The sequence below is a fragment of the Papio anubis genome, chromosome 2, assembly GCF_008728515.1.
Source record: "Papio anubis isolate 15944 chromosome 2, Panubis1.0, whole genome shotgun sequence".
NCBI lineage: Eukaryota > Metazoa > Chordata > Mammalia > Primates > Cercopithecidae > Papio > Papio anubis.
This window is the reverse complement of record NC_044977.1, coordinates 142,574,193-142,584,813: the sequence shown is the minus strand read 5'-3', so window position 1 is coordinate 142,584,813 and position 10,621 is coordinate 142,574,193.

The following is a 10,621-nucleotide window of genomic DNA, read 5'->3' as shown; positions in this document are numbered from 1 at the left end:
GAAGCATATGTTCTAGGAATTTACCATTCTTGAGGTCAGTGTTTCTCAATCATGGCTGTATACTAGAATTATCTGAAGAGCTTTTAAAAATACTAATACCCAGGCATTGCCCCAGATCAAATGAATTAGAATTTCAGCGAGTGGGGCTTGCTCATCTATATATTTTTTTAAAGTGCCTGGATAATTCTAATTGGCAATTCTAATCTAACTCTAAGTGAGCTCCAAGTGGTGAGTCTAACCTGACTCTAATTGAGTAGCATTCTCTAGGGCAGTAGTTCTCAGCCTTGACAGTACTTTGTGATTCATGGGTTCTGTCAAAAACTTACTGATGTCTAGGTCACACCTCATATATCCTGATTTAATTGATTTCAGGTTTGGCCTAGGCTTTGGGAATTTTGAAAGCTATTGGGCGATATTTTTAATACAGACCTTATTTTATTTTATTTTATTTTATAAGGTTTTATTTTTCCAAATATACAATTGGTTGGACCTGCTCCTGCATCTTCACCAGAAGCTGGAACACCTCCACACTGGGTGTTTCTGGTGTGAATTATTTGAGCTCTGTGCCTTGAAACCGGTTTGATAAGTCTTTTACCAAACAGCTCCTGAAAGGTTGCCCTGGACAGACAACTGTTACTCTTCAGTCTCTCAGAGACCTCAGCTGGGATTATAAGCTTACAGCTGGGACTTCCCTACTGAGTTTGTCATATGTAGCTTTGTCAAGCGAGACTAGCTTTGTCAAGCGAGCTTGTCCCCAACTTTGCCTTTGGACCACTTCTTCTTTCTGGCCTTGCCACCAGATTTGTTCACCGGGTCTCTGTCTTTCTTGGCTGACTTTCCAGTGTCTTTCTTCTTCTTGTCATCCTTGGGCAGCATCGCGATGCCCAGGGGGTAGCAGTAACCACTTTAACCTCGCTAAGATGTCAGACAAAAAGCTATTTAGTTTTAAGGTCACTTTTAAGTCCACAGCAACATTGAACTGAAAGTAAAGAGGGGTCAGTTCACATATACCTCCTTTCCCCACCCTCAAGCCCACAGCCACCTCCATACACACAAAATCTCCGCCACTTCCAACATCCTGCATCAGAGCAGTAAATTTGTTGCAACTGATGAACTTCCACTGACACATCATTATCACTAAAAGTCCATAAATTACATTAGAGTTCACTTGCTGTTGTTTATTCTATGGACTTGGACAAATGAAAAATGACATATATCCACCATTATAATGTCATACAGGGTAGTTTCACTCTCTTAAAAATCCTCTATGCTCCACGTATTCCTCCCTCCCTCCTCACTAACACTTGGCAACCACTGATCTAGTTACTGTCTCTATCGCGTTGCCTTTTCCATGGCATTTATAGTTGGAATCATACCATATGTAGTATTTTCAAACTGGCTTCTTTCACTTCATAATATACATTTAAGGTCCCTCCATGTCTTTTCATCACTTTATAGATCGTTTATTTTTAGAGCTAGATAATATCCCATGGTCCAGAAGTCCAGATGTACCACAGTTTGTTTATTCATTCACCTATTGAAGGACATTTTGGTTACTTCCAAGTTTTGGCAACTATAAATAAAGGTGCTATAAACAGTCTTGCATAGGTTTTTGTGTGAACATAAGATTTCTACTTATTTGGGTAAATACCAAGGAGTGTAATTATTGGATTGTAGGGTAAGAGTATATTTAGTTTTGTAAAAAACTGTCAAACTGTTTTCCAAAACTGCATTCCCATCAGCAATGGATGAGAGCTCTTCTTACTCCACATCCTCACCTGTATTTGGTGTTGTCAATGTTAAGGACCTTGACCATTCTAATGGGATTATAATGGTATCTTGTTTTAATTTGAAATCTCTAATGATTTATGATGTTGAGCATCTTTTAATATGCTTGTTTGTCTTCTGTATATATTTTTTGATGATGTGTCTGGTCAGGTCTTTCACCCCTTTTTTCATCAGGTTGTTTGTTTTCTTATGCTGAGTTTTGAGAGTTCTTTGTGTTTTTTGCATAACAGTTCTTTAACAAATATGTATTCTGCAAATATTCTCCTCCAATCTGTTGTTTGTCTTCTGATTCCTTTTGATAGTGTCTTTCATAGAGCAGAAGATTTTAATTTTAGTGAAGTCCAACTTGTCAATTATTTCTTTTATAGATTGTGCCTTGGGTGTTATATTTTAAAAAGTCATCTCCATAGGTCATCTATGCTTTCTACAATGTTATCTTCTGGGAGTTTTATAATTTTACTTTTCACATTTAGGTCAATGATCCATTTTGAGTTAATTTTTGTAAAGAGTGTAAGTTCTGTGTCTGGATTCTTTTTTCTGGCATGTGACGTTCAGATGTTTCAACATCATTTATTGAAAAACAACTGTCTTTTCTCTATTGTATTGACTTTGCTCCTTTGTCAAAGATTAGTTGACTATATTTATGTGGGTCAATTTCTGGGCTCTATTCTGTTTCATTGATCTATTGTTCTATTCTTTCACCAATACCATATTGTCTTGATGACTGTAGCTTTTATAGTAAGTCTTGAAGTCAGACAGTGTCAGAGCTCTAATGCTGCTCTTCTCCTGCAACATTGTGTCGGCTACTGTGCATCTTTTGCCTCTCCATATAAACTTTAAAATCAGTATTGACACCCATAAAATGACTTGCTGGGATTGCATCAGACTAAAACGCTTCTGCACAGTAAAGGAAACAATTGACAAAATGAGAAGGCAATCTATGAAATGGGAGAAAATATTTGTAAATCATATATTTAATAAGTGGTTAATGTCCACAATATGTAGGAAACTTAATAGCAACAAACAAATGAACAAACCCAAATAGACATTTTCCAAAGAAGACATACAAGTGGCCAACAGGTTTATGAAAAGGTGCCCAGCATCACTAATCATCAGGAAAATGCAAATGAAAACCATAATGCCATGTCACCTCACACCTGTTAGGATGGCTATTATCAAAAAGACAAGAGATAACAAACATTGTCAAGGGTGTGGAGAAAAGGGAACCCTTGCACACTGTCGGTGGGACTGCAAGTTAATACAGCCATTATGGAAAACAGTATGAAGCTTCCTCAAAAAATTAAAACTAGAACTAATATATAATCTAGCTATCTCAGTTCTGGGTTTAATACATTCAAAGGAAATGAAATCAGTACCTTGATGAGATATCTATACTTCCATGTTAACTTCAGTATTAAGTGTCCATTGACAGATTAATAGATGAAGAAAATACATATGAAATATTTTAAGTCATAAAAAATAAGTAAATTCAACTTTCAACAACATGGGTGAACTTGGAGGACATTGTGCTAAGTGAAATAAGCCAGACACAGAAAGAAAATATTACTGCAGGATCTCACTCATATGTAAAATCTTAAAAAGTTGAACTTATAGAAGCAGAGGATAGAATGGTGGTTGTCAGGGACCTGATGGCGGGGAAAATCAGGAGATATAGGTAAAAGATACAGACTTTCTGATATAAGATAAATAAGTTCTGAGGATCTAATGTACAGCATGGTGCGTATAGTTTATAATACTGTACTGTATACTTGAAATTTGCTAAGAGGGTAGATTGTAAGTATTCTCACTACACACACACACACACACACACAGAGAGAAATGGTAACTATGTGGAGTGATGGATGTGTTAATTAACTTAACTGTGGTAATCAATTCACAATGTATATGTATATCAAATTATCACCTTCTACGTCTTGAATATATAACATTTTTATTTATTCAGTTATACTTCAATAAAGCTGGGAAGAAGAATTCCAAAGTTCTTGATTTGTGTGAGGAAGAGGAAAATGGGGCAAGAACTAAGGAGACAATTGTAGACAATAATAGAAACTACAATTCTAAGTCTTTTATGACCAAAATAATAATCATATCTGATGCATAACTTTATAGTTTATGATGAATTTTCATATGAGATCTAATTGAACCATCCCAATGTTGGTAGGCAGGTAGATGTAATATTATCATCTCTATTTTACAGATTAGGAAACTGAGGCTCAGAGAGAAAAAGTGACTTGTCCAAGATCAGCAACCATGACCCAAACAAAAGGTTCTTGAGTGAAGCCCAGCACCCTGTTTCTTCAGTTGTTCAAATCATATGGTTGCTCAGCTACTTAAAGCTACTTTCTTTCTTCACAGTTGTCATTTAATTCCCTGTGACATTAAGAACACAGTTGTCAGTTAATTCTCTGTGACATTAAAGAGAGAATAATTTCCAAAGAAAAAAATTAATATTCACAAAGCCAAATGGGGAAAAAAAAAAACACCTACTTCTGGTCTATGGGAACTGTTTAGTTTGCTTTACCTTCAAAGCTGTTTCTGAGTGTTGCCAATGGGAGAGTGGAAGATGAGGAGCCATGGAAAGGGTGGTGCTTAAGGAGGACCCAGGGAGCCTCTGCCGCCCTCCTCATTCTTTTTCTCTGTGCCTGAGCCCAGTCCTCCCACCTGGCATGGCTCTACAACCATGAAACCCTGATGCCCTCACATGCATAAGGAGCCCTGAAAATGTGGACATGGATATGTCTCTCATTCTGCAAAAGAAGACTCACAATGGCCTCCAGTGTGATGCTTCTTTGGGCAAAAAAAAAACAAAACAAAACAAAAAAAACACCTGATTGCTTTCAGGTTGCCTGACTTACAGGGCACCTCGATGCTCTGGCCAGGGACACTGAAGACTGAATCACCTAGCTTGCCTTTGCAGAAACTGTTTACTAATATGTCATTTCATTTCTGTCTTTTTCCAACCTTAAGCTTTGTGTGCCCCTCATCCACAGCATGTCCTTGCCCCCCATACCTCTACTCCCATGCATAAAAGGATGCATAGGCAAATGTACATGGAAGTCTCTTTTCAACCTCTGCAGGGGATTGTAGGTGACATATACTATTGCCCACAGTTACATACAAGCGTACCCTATGATAAGCATTATTGGGATTAAGAAATACTGAGTGGTACTTCTATCTCTGAAATTCTGTTGTCTCTCCTATTTAGAGAAGACTCTTACAAGTCAACTACAATAGGACTTTTTTCCTCCAAAGTTGTGACATCGGAAATCAGGACTCGCCTTACAAACCCAGGGAGCTGATTTGTTTAAAGGACATATAGTATTTTCCTAGAGAATTGAAGCAAGAACAACAAGGTAGAAGCCCTGCAGACCTGTTTGAGTGCAGAAGACACGGACAAAGCATATCCATGTTCCCATCCATTGAACAGGCCGCAGCTTATAATGTGATAAATTTTCTTCTCTCATCCTAAGCTTTTGGTTGTCATTGAAGTACTCTTCCAAATTCCACGTATCTATTGTCATTTAATGAGAGTTTACTATGTTTCCAGCTCTGCGCTTTTTGTTACATCTGCTATTCATTCTCTTTCCAAAGCTGTAGCCCTACGGTCTCACAGTTAAATAATTCAGAAGTTTTGAGTTAAATAGGTTTTTACAACAAGATTTTTCAGAGCTAGTGGAATGTCCATGTGTGTAGTGAATCTTTTGGAAGATTTATTTGGTATATATTATTTCCCAGACTTTTTCAAGGCATCTCATAAGACATGTTTAGTTCAGAAGATGCTGCTGAGGTCTCAGAGACTGCTATCCCTTTTTCTGTTATGAGTTGAGTTTTGTCTTCTTAAAAAAGACATGTTGAAGTCCTTACACTTTAGAATGTGACCTTTTTTGGAAATACAGGCTTTACAGAGGTAATCAAGTTAAAATGAAGGCATTAGAGTGAGCCTTATTCCAACATGACTGGTGTCCTTATAAAAAGGAGGAAATTTGGACAGAGAGGCAGACATGGGGAGAGGGAGGACAATGTGAGGAGACAGGGAGAAGATGACCATCTACAAGCCAAGGAATGTCTGACATTTCCCAAAGCTAGGAGAGAGATCTGTAACAGATCCTTTCCCAGTGCCTTCAGAGAGAGCATGAGCCTGCTGACACCTTGATTTCAGACTTCTGGCCTCCAGAAACATGAGACAATATATTTCTGTTTTTCTAAGCTACCTACCAGTTAGTCAGACTTTGTTTTGGCAGCCCTAGGAAACCCATATGTTCTAGCTGGGTGGTGGGTAAATCAGGCTCAGTTTCTCCCCTCTTTACTTCTTTGTTTTAAAAGCTATATATTTGAAAACTTCTATCATAAGTATAAAATTAACAAAAAATACTCATTTATCTCCTTTTCCATTATAATAGAAGTATCCATTTTTATCTAGGCAAATAGCCAGCTACATTGGAAACAAACTTTTTCCACAAATGACCACAGAATAAATATTTTAGACTTTGTGTGACGTATAATCTCTGTCAACTGCTCAACTCTGCCATTATAGGGGAAAAGCAACCATACACAACATGTAAATAAATCAGTGTTTCTGTGTTCCCAAAAAATTCTATTGACAAAGCAGGCAACAGACCAGATTTGTCCTTTGAGCCGTAGTTTGCTGACCCCGGATTACTGAGCACCTACTATATGCCAGGCACTATTCTAGAAGTTGGCAATGCAATAGTGAGCAACATAGTCAAGGTTTCTGCTCTCACAGAGCCGGAAAATCTTGTTCACAGCTGTGTCCTCAGCACCTTGTGCAGTGCATGACATACAATGAGCAATCCATAAATACTGAATCAGTGAGTGACTGGAAGTCCCCCAGACAGGAAGAGATGAGCCAAACCTTGAGAGTGCTAGGCTAGAGGAAAATTCTGGGAACCCTGGGATGCTAAGTAATGCAAAACAAAAGAAGCTCCACTAGCAGTTTGATTCCTTGACAAAAAACAAACAAACAAACAAAAATCAGTGAGTTCTCATATGCACCAAATGCACCAAAAGACGTACAAAAATGACCACAGCAACATATTTCCTAAGATCCCAAAACTGAAAACAACTCAATGTCCATCAGTAGAATAACGGATATAATTCTACTCCACTGCAACATTTCACACAGAAGTTTTGTATTTTATTTTTATGTATTTATTTTTCATGTCAATGAATTCAAAGGAATCACACGTAGGTTTTTGTATAGAAACAACACTAGTTTCCTAAGAGGTGACTTTTCAAGATATCTATGTTCACTAGTTGTAGCCTACAACTAGAAGGCTCTGTGTGTCAAACATTCCACTTGCTACTAATTCTTACCACACCCCCTTTGTTCCCAGAACATGTACCCCACATGTATCCCAGAACTTAAAGTATAACAAAAAAATTAAAAATAAAAAAATGAAAAACTAAAAGAAAAAGAAAAGGAATGGTGAGAGGAGATAACTTGGCTTTGTACACAATCTTAGTGGGAAAGTTTCTAGTTCCTCATCTTGAAGTATTATGTTAGCTGCTTTTTGTAGATGTTCTTCATCAAGTTGAGGAAGTTCTCCTCTATTTCCAGCTTGCTGGAAGTTTTTATCATTAATGAGTGTTAAATTTTTTCAAATACTTTTCCTACAACTAGTGATATAATCATGTGATTTTTCCTCTATAGCCTGTTGGTGTGATGGATTACATTAATCAATTTTCAAATGTTGAACCAGACTTTCATACCTGAAATAAATACCATTTGGTCATGGTGTTAAAAAAAAAAAAAAAGAAAAGAAAATAAACCAAAAACAAGAACCCTTCAGTAAAGATTGTGATACAATTTCTTAAGACTGGTGGAAACAGCAAGGCAAGGACTTTGAGGTAGGGGGTTCAAAGGCTCTTGAGATATAAACTGCTGATGTTTTCTATTGAGGAGATGGTGGATCTTTCAGAGAGTTCCAATAATAAATAATAAAGTTATTTGCTTAGGAAAGAGTCTCCTGGAATAGTAAAACTGTGCTCAACAAGAGTATGGAATAATAGAACCATGAGGATGTCAACAGTAAGCTGTGGAGCAGTTTATGGTTTCAGTTCTCCATGCCCAAGTTGTGTGAGTCTTGGGGGAGGAGGGAGTAGATGATTTGGGTTCTTAATATTTGTGGGATTCATTCATGCTGTTTCATGTATTGAATATATGACAGTTTATTATATGGATATCATCTATCATCTGAGACAGGAGTGGCCATTTCAATTGTCCCTTAGTCTTGCACACGAATCAAGGATATCTGTACACATGTAACAAAGAGGAGTGTGGTGAGAATTAGTCACTGGTGGAATGCTTGACACAGAGCTTTCTAGTTGCAGGCTGCAACTACTGAACACAGGTACTCGAAATGGCATCTCTTGGGGAACTGTATTATTGCTCCTATACGAAAATCTGTGTGTGACATGTTCATGAGATATCTACTGTCTCTGTCTCAAGGAGTTAGCTACATTAGCTGAGATTACATGCAGAATTATTGTGTCCTCAAAATTGGGGGGCAGGGAGGGAGGAGAGATTGTTTTGATTCTATTTATTTATTTAAGATGGATTCTGACTCTGTTACCCAGGCTGGAGTGCAGTGGTGCCATCTTAGCTCACTGCAACCTCGGCCTCCTGGGTACAAGCGATTCTCCTGTCTCAGCCTTCCCAGTAGCTGAGATTATAGGCATGCACCACCACGCCTGGCTAATTTTTGTATTTTTAGTAGAGATGGGATTTTGCCGTGTTGGCCAGGCTGGTCTCGAACTCCTGACCTCAGGTGATCCACCCGCCTCGGCCTCCCAAAGTGCTGGGATTACAGGCCTGAGCCACAGCGCCTGGCCTTGATACACAAAATATTTAATGTTAAGAGAAGGACGGCCAGGGAGGGTGGCTCATGCCTGTAATCCCGGCACTTTGGGAGGCCAAGGCGGGAGGATCATGATGTCAGGAGTTCGAGACCCCTAACCTGGCCAACATGATTAAACCCTGTCTCTAGTAAAAATACAAAAATTAGCTGGGCATGGTGGCGTGCGCCTGTAATGCCAGCTACTCTGGAGACTGAGATAGGAGAATCGCTTGAACCCAGGGGGCGGAGGTTGCAGAGAGCCGAGAAAATTAAAATAAGGAAAATCCAAGCTGCGGTACACAAAGCCCTGATAAAAATGCTCAAAGTAAAGGTATGTCATTACTTTCATTTTTAAAATACAGAAAACAGATACATGGTTGATATTTGTAAAAATCTTACTTAGTGGCTAGACTAAGTAGAAACTGTGCACTTAACATTTCCCAAACACACAACAGAAATTATGGGCTCCCCATTATATTTTTAGCCTGTGGTTACTGCCAGCCTCACCTGGCCCATCCCTTCACCTAATTGCAGGCATAATTATTCCCCCGCATTTACGGCAGGATGACTCCTCTGTCCAAGCACAAGAACAATGGTTTTCTCACATACCTGGGGAGTTTCCCTTAAAGACTGTGTGCACTGTTCCCTGAATTATTTTAGGACTGCATCTTTTTTCTCATCTCATTTTTGTTTTATTTCTAAAAGTAATATGTGCTTATGGTAGAAATTTCAGAAAGTATAGATAAGCGAAATGAATCAAGACAAAAATCACATCGAATCTGATTGAAATTCCTTTTCAGTAATATATTTAAATGGTATTTATAATATACATATACCTAGTAGAGAGAGATATAGAACCCTTCTTTTCTATATTTTTGAAACTTTCTCTTTCATGTAATGTTGTGCGGTTCATACATTTACCTGATTTAACAGTCACCGACTACATTTATCAAACCAATTCCTTGTTATCAGAGATTTAGGCTCTTGTCGTTTTTTTCCTGGTGTTACAAATAATACTCCATGATTATTCCTGGAAGCTGAACTACTGTGAACATCCTTGATGATTCTCTTAAAATAAATTTCTACAAGTAAAAATACTTGGCTAAAGGATGTGCTGGCTTTATATATTGTGGACACGTATCACCCAATGGCTTTTCTGAAAAGTTGCATCAAATCCCATACCTGTTCTCACCATGGGTAAGTGTCAGAGAAAACAATAAAAAAGAACTCACACACACACAAGAAACTCAAACTGTGGTAAAGGTAACATTCTATCAATTGTCTGAGATTTCAATACATGAGGTTTCCTTCATGTAGGAATATATTTCTAAATTTGGTAACTATGGTAAATTGACACTCAGAGGCCATGTGTACTACTCAAGTGATTCAGATTCTACAGTAATTTTTATTGTTTTAATGTTGCCAGGTAAGAATGAGCTGTTTTGGTACAGCCCCTGAGGGAGTTTCCAGCCAAATTGAAAGGCCTAGAATATTACAAACCAGGAGCGTAGGCTATAAACAGAACTTAACGAGGGTATAAGGTAACTTGATGACAATGTCTACTATTAAAGGATTCACAAACAAGGGGAAATGCTGAGTCACTCAAACTTGGGCTCTAGGATAGGGATGACTGAGGCTCTCAGGGGCCAAAGTCCCCATTAGGCGGGTGGAGTATCTGAGTGCCAGTGTAGGATAAGACTCTAGCCCCTGGGCCCTGGTGGCAGAGAAGGTAGATGAGGCAGAGGAGAGGAGCAGGGAAAACACAGAGTTCATGTTACACCTACTTAGACTCAAATCGGTTTTTTCGGTTTTTTGGTTTTTTGGGTTTTTTTGCTACAGTTTTTTCATTTGCTAAAGATGTGGCCTTGGACAGATTACTTAACCTCACTGAGCTTTCAGTCTACAAAATAGAGACAAGTAATACCTTCTAGGGCTGTTGAGAGATTTCAGTGGAA